The sequence below is a fragment of the Dendrobium catenatum genome, unplaced genomic scaffold (assembly GCF_001605985.2).
Source record: "Dendrobium catenatum unplaced genomic scaffold, ASM160598v2 fragScaff_scaffold_974, whole genome shotgun sequence".
Taxonomy (NCBI): domain Eukaryota; kingdom Viridiplantae; phylum Streptophyta; class Magnoliopsida; order Asparagales; family Orchidaceae; genus Dendrobium; species Dendrobium catenatum.
Window position 1 is genome coordinate 1,621,483 of NW_021319436.1, and position 9,329 is coordinate 1,630,811.

Sequence of the window (9,329 nt, forward strand, 5' to 3'; positions counted from 1 at the left end):
ATAAAAAATGTTCCCATATCATATACGAACGTGGGCAAAAAAATTAGCCCATCATATTTAGGTTTTCTTATATGCAAATTAATTGAATTAACAAATATTATGATTCATAACAAAATAAATATTCTATGTATTCAAGAAACTAAATGAGTTGAAGAATAGACTAAACATATTGATTGTTTAGAATTTAAACTATAGTGTTTATGAATGATTCATACAAGAGCTAGTGTAAGTTTGATTACAGACTAAGTTTGAACAAGAGAAACACTGATCATTGATAATTGACATTTAATTCCAAAAGTTTCCAATTCAAAGATTGTCTCAAGATTCATGCATTTCATATAAATTTTCTAGAGATGTATAACTACTAATAAACACGCAGGAATCCCTTGGTAATTGCAGCTGCGGTTGCCTAATAAGTTCTAGACCTTCCAAGCATGCCACATCAAGACCACAAGAAACATAAAGATATTCCATAGCAACCAATTGTATAGTCAAGCGACTAAATTGTGATCAATATATATATCATAATTACAACGTGAAAGAACATTTTTGATCAATCTTACATAGTTGAGGGTTAAAAATTAGGACAACGAAATACTCTGAGTAAATTGGACACATACAAATAGTTTGAAGACTATTTTGATATTTTTCTGTGTGTGTATGTATGTATGTGTGTGTGTTTATATATATATATAGAGAGAGAGAGAGAAAGAGAGAGTCTTAAAATAGCACAAAGAAAGAACTTTCTCCCGTCCTCTACGTACAATACCAAAATAAGGAAAAATGATGCATCATTTACATGCCTTTCAAACCATCGTTGACGTGTCATCCATTGCTAGACTAATAATGAGAAAAGTGGCCATGGATGATTCGTCAATAAGCTAGGAAGAAGTCACTCTCATTTGTTGGATATTATATCCATTGCATCTCCAGTAGATATTAACCTGAGTTTAGAAAAATGAAACAAAGTAATACTACACTTTATTAAGAATATAAGCGTTGATCATAGATATCTGGGAATAGAAACAATTTCAGAAGTGGATCAAGGAAAAAAATTACCTTTAGTTGAAGTAATCACTGGATAAGAAGAAGAAGACATGAATCCTGATCCTTACCAAGCACCACAACAGTCATTGTTACAACGTATATTTAAGTGAAGTATTCAGTAGAAAATTTCTATGCTTGTATCACATTTATGTTTCATCATCATCATATAAAACATTGAAATATTCCCTGAAAAACCATCTGACCAAGAGTTTGGTGGGTTCACATGTAAAAGCCTGGAGCTTCTCCAGCATCCACAGCTGCCAGGGATTTCAACTGAAGTAATCAGTAGAATGTTATAACATATGCTACGTCGTCACATATAAAACATATAGATACAATATCACACTGCTAAATGTAGTGTAAGGCATAAAACTTAATAACTGGCAATTGATTAGACCCTCTGATCCTAACTCAATTTCATGTTGGAGATGAGGCTACTAATAGCATTTCCTTATGTAACCCAACTATTTTCACAAATTTCATCTCCAAATTTCAAATGCTGCAAGGAAAGAATGTATTACAGCTAGGAGTATAAATGAGTCGATCCAAGTTTGAGTCAAACTTGCCTTGAGCTTGAGCTTGATTAATTAAAAGAGTTCGAGCTGGAGCTTTATTCTACGAGTTCGAGCCGGCTCACAAGCTGACTCATTTAATATGAAAGAGAAAATTATTATGATTCAAACAATTATTATAATAAATAGTAAAAAGACTAAGAAATTAAAAGAAATATAATAAAGAAAGAATTAATGTAAGAAAGTGGGATATAAATTTTAAATATTTTTAACTTTGTGCTTAAAATCTTGAATGCTATTATATTTTAAGTGCATTTTATATTAATATATTTTTTGCATGAGTTGCCTCACAAGCTAACAAGTCAAGTCAGAGTTGTCCCAAACTAGGCTCATTAGCTCATCAAGCCCGACTCACAAGTCCCTTATCAAGCCAAATCTGAGCCATCTCATGAGTTGACTTAGATACTCTCTGAGCAGAAAAAACTATCAAAGCATCTTACACAAACAGGCAATCACATGGAGCTCGTCTGTACCTCCAAATCAGGTTGCTGCACAGACTGACAAAATTAAGCATGCAGGTAACAAACATCTAAACAAGATAAAATTGGATTGCCACACACCGTGGCAAAAAATTCAAGTAATTCCCTATAGTAGACAGAAGCAGCAAAGGCAGCATTGAGAAACACTGGAAACCGTACAAAGGTGTGGAATATAACATCATGATATGGTGGCAAAAAGAATCAAGCAATTTCCTATAGTAGACAGAAGCAGTAGCGGCAGAATTGACGAACACTGGAAACTGTACAAGAATGTGAAATACAACATAATGATATGCTGACGGAAAACCTCTAAATCATCATCATGACCCTTAACGACTTGGAAGGCATTAATAACAAAGGAAAACAACATCACACTGCAGCATACTGTGTATGACAATAGTCTTCAAGGCTCTCTGATAAGGACCTCTTAATTTGTTGTTGCTATAAATGAGAAAAAAAATTCATAGCATCAATTTTCTAACGATTTTCAGGCTGTCCGTGATGAAAATACCAGTCAGATTGAGGCTAAGGAAAGCTCAATCATGGACAATCCACTGATAGTTGGCAAACAATAAGTACATAAACAAGACAAGCAGCATGGATACTTGATAACAACCACAACAGAACTTGGTGCAACAACCCCATCCACAATAAATATGCATCAATTGAATCCTAATCACACCAAATCAGCAGCGGAACCAGCCTTAATTTTCATAGGGGGCAAACTTCTAAGTAAAAGTGTAGAATTTGGCTCGACCACTATTTGTTAATAGCTTGATCATTGTACACTCCACAAATATGTTACGGGGTCAAGGGGCAACGCCGGTTGCCCCTGCGGGGGATTTTGTAAGTATATTTTTTTATTGTCTTTACTATTTCTTATTGTATTTGGTTCATCGTTACCTAAAAATAACACCTCAACACAATGTGTTTAATTAAGCTGGGGTCAATTGCCCCCTCGCTTAAGGTGGATCCGCCCCTCCACCAAACTATACTAAATGTATTGAATGAAAAGAAAGTAGAGACATAAGGAGAGAAAAAAAGAGATATAAAGTGAGAAGCTCTTACATATCTATAATACAAACTTGCACATAAAAAATTGCAAAATTTGTGCTCACCCTTTAACACCCTATTTATTTTTAGATTTGGGATGGAGCTTGACCCTTACAAATTTGGCCACATATAGAACTAAACATAAAATCAACAACAGTCTAATAAAGGAATGGTTAGAACTTCAAAGGCAATAATACCTAGCATACCGCACAACGCATAGCATCCAAAATCCAAGAAGACTATTCCAAAAAGGAACAACCAACATGATGATAGAGGAGAAAAAGAAGAGACTACAAACAAGGGGACTCAAATAATAATTAAAACCATGAAATAAGAAAAATAGATAAGCTTTTTACATATCTTTATGCATAATTCATAATAGTCGATAAGCCACGTCCAAACTATGGCCGACCTCTTGGCCACCATCATCTCCAACGACAATTCTTTATTCATAGACAAGAAAAACAGTACCGTGCTATCATATGCCATGTGTATGGAAATAGTCTTGCTAACTGTTACATAATTAAGCCTTCCTAATTTTATTTTTCGCTTTTTTTCCGTAGAGAAAGATTGCAAGCTTCACATTCATGCATTAAATTTAGAATGAAGTCCGAGAACCTTGGACAGTTGGACTTATAAAGTGATAGATAATATTATCAATAAAAATAATTATACTAATGATCATTTATGTCAACATCATTTCTATTGGATTGAATTAAATAGAATTATAACAATAGAATATTACAACTTGTTGACAAATGTCACAACATGCATAATATTATAATTATTTAATTTTAATAGACATGTTATTTGAGCTTCCAATTAACTTTGGGAACTTTTGGCATAATAGTTTTTGAGGAAAATAATCTGATAGAATCAAAATTAGAAGGAATTTAGAAAAACAATTTGACTCGAGTAAGTGTACCATTGATCAAACGAGAATTCATCAATCAACACGACAAAAACATACTTCTTTAAAAAATAGATATTTAATAAACTTTGAATGAAATAGAAGTTTTCTCTAATCTCTTGAAGGGCTGAAGTTTTTTTAACCATTTGAGCCGACTGTTTAAATTTTAGGTATTTAGTTTTAATTAATTGCTTTTGTTTATCATGAGCATTGCGGTTAGAAATTTATGGTATAAGTATTTATTTCACGGTTTGATTTTCTTACAAATTTATTGTCGTTATATCATTGAACTGCCAGCTAATATCTCCAAATTTAAAAAGCATATGACTTGCATCAAGCAATCTTAGCTGTAAAGCTTTATAGTGTGAGGATTGAAGCTAGCAATCTTGCTGGAATTTGTAACAACGGAATGGTACATGAAGATAATTTATGTAAGGAACTTTAATTTAGACAAAATATATGAATATAAATAAATAAAAAAACTTGCTTAATGATATTAAAGAGAGTGGATATGAAAAAAAAAATTTAAAAAATGTCAGACAAAATGGTTAATTAAAAAATAAAAATAATTGTCATTAAAATCAGAAAGAAAGGAATAAAATGGTTGATTAGCTATAGTTGGTTGTTGCTGCAATACTGTAGGAGAGTTCCCCTCCTTACTCAAAGACAAGAGAATGAAAATAATGAAGATAAAGTTAAGGTGTTAAGGAAGGTAGTAATCTCTGCTCTCCTCAACCCTTCACTTGCTTCACTGAAATTAAAAAGGATCTTGGAATTGAGAGTGGTTGCTTTTGTATGTTGTGATGATGGGAGTAGACACTGAGTTGGGAATCTACTATGCTCTTAGCTTCTAAACAAGCTTAGAGAATACCCATAATAACTATAATTCATATAGTAGCTCTACCAAAAAAATAGCCTTTCGCAGCACTTTTTTTACCCTACCGCAGCGATTAAAACCCCTACAAATATTTTAGCAGCGGTTTATAAACCGCTAGATATCCGCCGTATTTGTTATTGCTGCAAGGAGTTTCCGCAGCACTAAATGAACCGCTGCCATAGCAGGTGATTTCGCAGCACTTTTTATAGTAGCGGTTTTAACCGCTACAAATTAACTTTCACAAATTCAAATATAAACTAAAAAGGTTCTTATTTAATCAAGGCTATCTAGATGGAATTGGCAAACAGCTAAAGACGTTTGGTAACTGAAGCACCTGCCTCCATTAATAATAAAATATATGAATAAAAATAAAATCAAATGTCCTGCAGTAATTCAGACGAAATGAAAATCTTTATAAGCTTGTTGGAATTTGTAAGCACGGAAGAAAGAAAGATTGAAACATGAGTTGATGAAAGATGGGCTCACAGTCAATAAGCCTATACAAAAATAATGCAATTTCCATTGATGCTTGCAAATTTAAGTTTCTACTGACAGTGCTAGATTATTTTGTTAGTGTTTATGTGGTACGAAATAAAATCGTCGCTATCATCATAAACATTGCCAGGCTACCTCTGCAAGTTACCATTGTTATGAAATAATAGAGAAGCTGTATATACTTCTCGCAGAAATTAAAAGACTGGTATGTAAACTTTTTGAGAATAAAATAGCAATAAAGCATTTTCAAGCGAAGGCTTGGTCTTGGTGGGCAGAGCAAGCTTATCACCTCAGCCAATGCCATGGGCTAGACAAAAATACATCTATGCTAATTCAACCTCTAAAAATAGCTTCAACCAAATCATGAGGTAACATGAGTAAAAACAAAGCTCTTTGTATCGCCCAAGCAACCTTAAACTCATGTGTGCCCATCAACAAACTGAATACTTGCAATTTTAAGTGTAATGGCTGAGAAAATATGTTCATTTCTGGTTGTTCTAAGCTCTTGAAACTGTGACGTTGTGGGTAAAGTAACTTAGCTACTGCATTGCACTTTGTGTAGCATAAAGGACACAAAGTGTTTGCTTGGTTGGAAGAAGTTGAAAATGTGGAAATAAAAATGAAATAGAAACTGAAATATGGTAGGAACTGAATCCAAAATAATCTTTTACCCTCTTGTTTGGTTGAGGAGAATTTGAGTGGAAAAGTATTTCTTCTTTTTTTGCTTGGCTTGAAGGAAGAACCAAGAAATCGAATAATGAACACAATATTTGCAAACTTCAATTTTAAGTAGATAACATAAAGAGAAGTATGTGCATGTTCTACTTTCTTGGTGAAACTAATTTTTTATCAACTACAACTACACCAAAAGATGCAAATATTAGGTAAATAATATTTTTTTAATGTTTAATTCATCCAAACAAAGCAAAGAAAAACGGAAGACATTCCTATAAGGATAAAACAAGTATAAGGGAACAAGAATAAGGATCAAATGATAGTGAAGTCCAGCAAATAAGACAAGCAGAGAATCTTTGCCTTCTGCATTGCACATTGTCTAGCACCAAGAACCCAAGACACTACATTCCAAAAAGAAAAGAAGAATAAGGAACCAATAAAAAGACGATGGATCAGATGATATTGAAAGTCGTCAGAAAAAAGGAAAAGCATAGCAGCATACCTGAATCCCCTTGGTAATGGCAGCTGTGGTTGCCTGAAAAGCTTCAGGCCATCCAGCATGCTACATCATTACCATTGGAAACATAAATATATTCCATAGCAAACCTAATGATAGGATTTCTTTCTGAAAATTATAAATATTTCTTCACACAACTCTCCTTGGCCTATTGGTTGAGAGCTTAGGCTTCCAACTAAGAGGTCCAAGATTCGAGTCTATGTGTATGTGTTGTGTGTGTGTGTTTGCCTTAATTGGCCTAAATGTCCCAAAAAAAAAATAAATATTTCTTCATGTAATGTAGTTTCTTTTTTTTTTCTTTTTCATAACGAGATATTATGATATTACACCTCTTCAAGAGACATCACTCCTCCGAGCCACAAAACTCCATCATTTGGACATAAATTCTATAGGAGATTTCATAATAGAGGGGATGATGGATGACCTCACCATGTTCATACAAACCCAATTTCAAATATCATGGTAAAGAGAAATTCTTTCCTTCAAATATCATGGTAAAGAGAAATTATTTGGCATGCCCACAATAATAAGTCGAGACAAAACACATTGGGAAAATTTTTATCTGAATGCAAATCTCTGCCATATTGCTGTCAACCAGCACTTTAACAATTGCAACCCTATAGTTTCCGGTTACCAATGAGAGCTTCCCCTATCGACATCTGACATCCTCCTCTCAAGCACCACCAAACCCTAAAAAATTATAAACTAACGACTACTTGAATCCGGGAATTGGACGGATTTCACACGTCGCTGGTCCCGTGGATGATTCTTCCACGAGCTTTCGCAACCCTTCTCCGCCGTCTAAGGTTTCTAGAATTTGGATTTGGGGCAGGAAAAACGAGGATTTTGGACGCTAGGGTAAGCGGCTGTATGGTTGCAGGATTTGAGCAGTATTTAGCTTAAATCCAAACAGCAAAAAATGACAACTTTATAAATCCGACAGAATCTTAGATCTCGTTCCTCCCGTCGAGATTTTCAAAACGAAACTTCAGCAAAACACGCGAAGCCCGACGCAGCAACTAAAAAAAACCGTTTTAAAAAACATTAATTCAGAAAATGTAATTTATCAACAGAGAATCACGTATAAAAAGCTTTCTCAAAATTGCAGAAAAATAAAAAAAAAGGAGTTATTCGGAACGTGATTTGACGAACCAAACAACACACAAAAAAAATCCTCAGTTTCCAAAAATGAAGAAGGCAAAAAAACGTTCAAACAAACAAAGTCTAAGAAACGGCGACAACGAAAAGCAAACCCTAGACAGACCTAAGACTTGAAAAAACCGAAGAGGAGAAAATATAAAAAATAATCCAGTAACACCATCTATTTATAAACTTTTATGAGTGGTATGACCCGTAATATATAGAGAAAAGATTTTCGGATAGATTTGGAGTTTTTAACGGTCAATATTGATTACTAATTATAAAATATTTTTTAAGTGTTTAAGTTCCTGAATGATATTCTGATATTGGGATATTGGGCTCGTTTGATTCGTCTCCTCGAGCGGCTCGATTCTACTATAATTATGACATATTGGATATCATTTGGTCATTCAATTGAAGATTTAAACCTTCCAAATAGGAGTCGGGCCCCCGATTTGGACCCATATGGGCTCATATTTAACTTATTTTGGTGTTGTTGTGTTCGTTTCTTTAGACATTCAGTTTGATTATCAATTTGTTGAAATTAAAATTCATAGTCCTAAATTTAATTTTTAAAAATTTCCAACTTGAATACGTCTTAAGATCCGTGCACGATCAAGATAATTTTTGGTGACTTATCAAGATAAATTCTATCAATTGATTTTATTTAATAGTTGTTTTTTATTCATGTAAATACTTGACTAATTAATAATTATTTGAGATATTGATATATGATAAATATGGCTCAATTAATCTAATTAAAGTTAATAAAAGTTTTTTTATTTGAAATTTATATTTTATTAGTTCAATAATATATTAATTAATAAGCTATTGAGATATTAATATATAATAAATATAGTTAACTAATGAGATAGTATATATTAATTTCATTATCAATATTTCTCATTAAAATTTTATTTGGGCGAAAGATTTTAAGTTCTAAAACATGCATCCGAAAGATGGCATATTGTGATTTAATAAATCTGGATTTGCAAGATTTACTAAAACCTATCTCAGTTCAATCATACTTGTAAATTGTAATAGCCCGAAGCGGGGGAGGTTGAATTGAACCAGTTCAAACTTTAACCAACTCAATTCACTTCGTCTTGACCCCTATTAGGTAAACTCGTGCCTTTAAATTTGAATCAAGGCTTCGGGCATGGATCACGAGAGAAGAAGGATGCCATGTCACGCCTCAGAATTTAAATTAGAAGAATTCAGGCTCATCAACGACTAACACACATTTATAATATAATGGATGAAATTATTGATTATAGTAACAAGCATTGATCTACCATAAGGCCTGAGAAATCATTTCTATCAAGAAATTCTCATTTAATGCAGGCTTGAACACTTTTTTTTTTTTCCTAAGAAAGGAGGATAAATTAAGAGTGTAAGTGAGACGAGCCAGTTCGAGTTTGACTTGTTTATGGGCTCACGAGTCGAGCTTATCAAGCTCACGAATCGAGCTCAAGCTCAAACTCAGCTCGTTTAATGAATGTGCTCGAGCTCAAGCTTGAGCCGGCTCAGCTCGTGAGCTGACAAGTTGACTCGAATAATTATT

The 9,329-nt window shown here is 33.5% G+C and overlaps 2 long non-coding RNA genes across 2 annotated transcripts; both read right to left on the bottom strand.

The window, feature by feature from the left end:
- Nucleotides 1-476: 476 nt before the first annotated feature.
- On the bottom strand, nt 477-1,789 carry LOC114580343. The gene is made up of 2 exons (XR_003701714.1): nt 1,060-1,789; nt 477-944 (listed from the first exon to the last, which is right to left on the bottom strand). It is a non-coding gene; the product is annotated as an uncharacterized LOC114580343 (long non-coding RNA).
- Nucleotides 1,790-6,308: 4,519 nt separating this feature from the next.
- LOC114580344 lies at nt 6,309-6,751 on the bottom strand. The gene is made up of 2 exons (XR_003701715.1): nt 6,611-6,751; nt 6,309-6,509 (listed from the first exon to the last, which is right to left on the bottom strand). It is a non-coding gene; the product is annotated as an uncharacterized LOC114580344 (long non-coding RNA).
- Between the last annotated feature and the right edge of the window lie 2,578 nt (nt 6,752-9,329).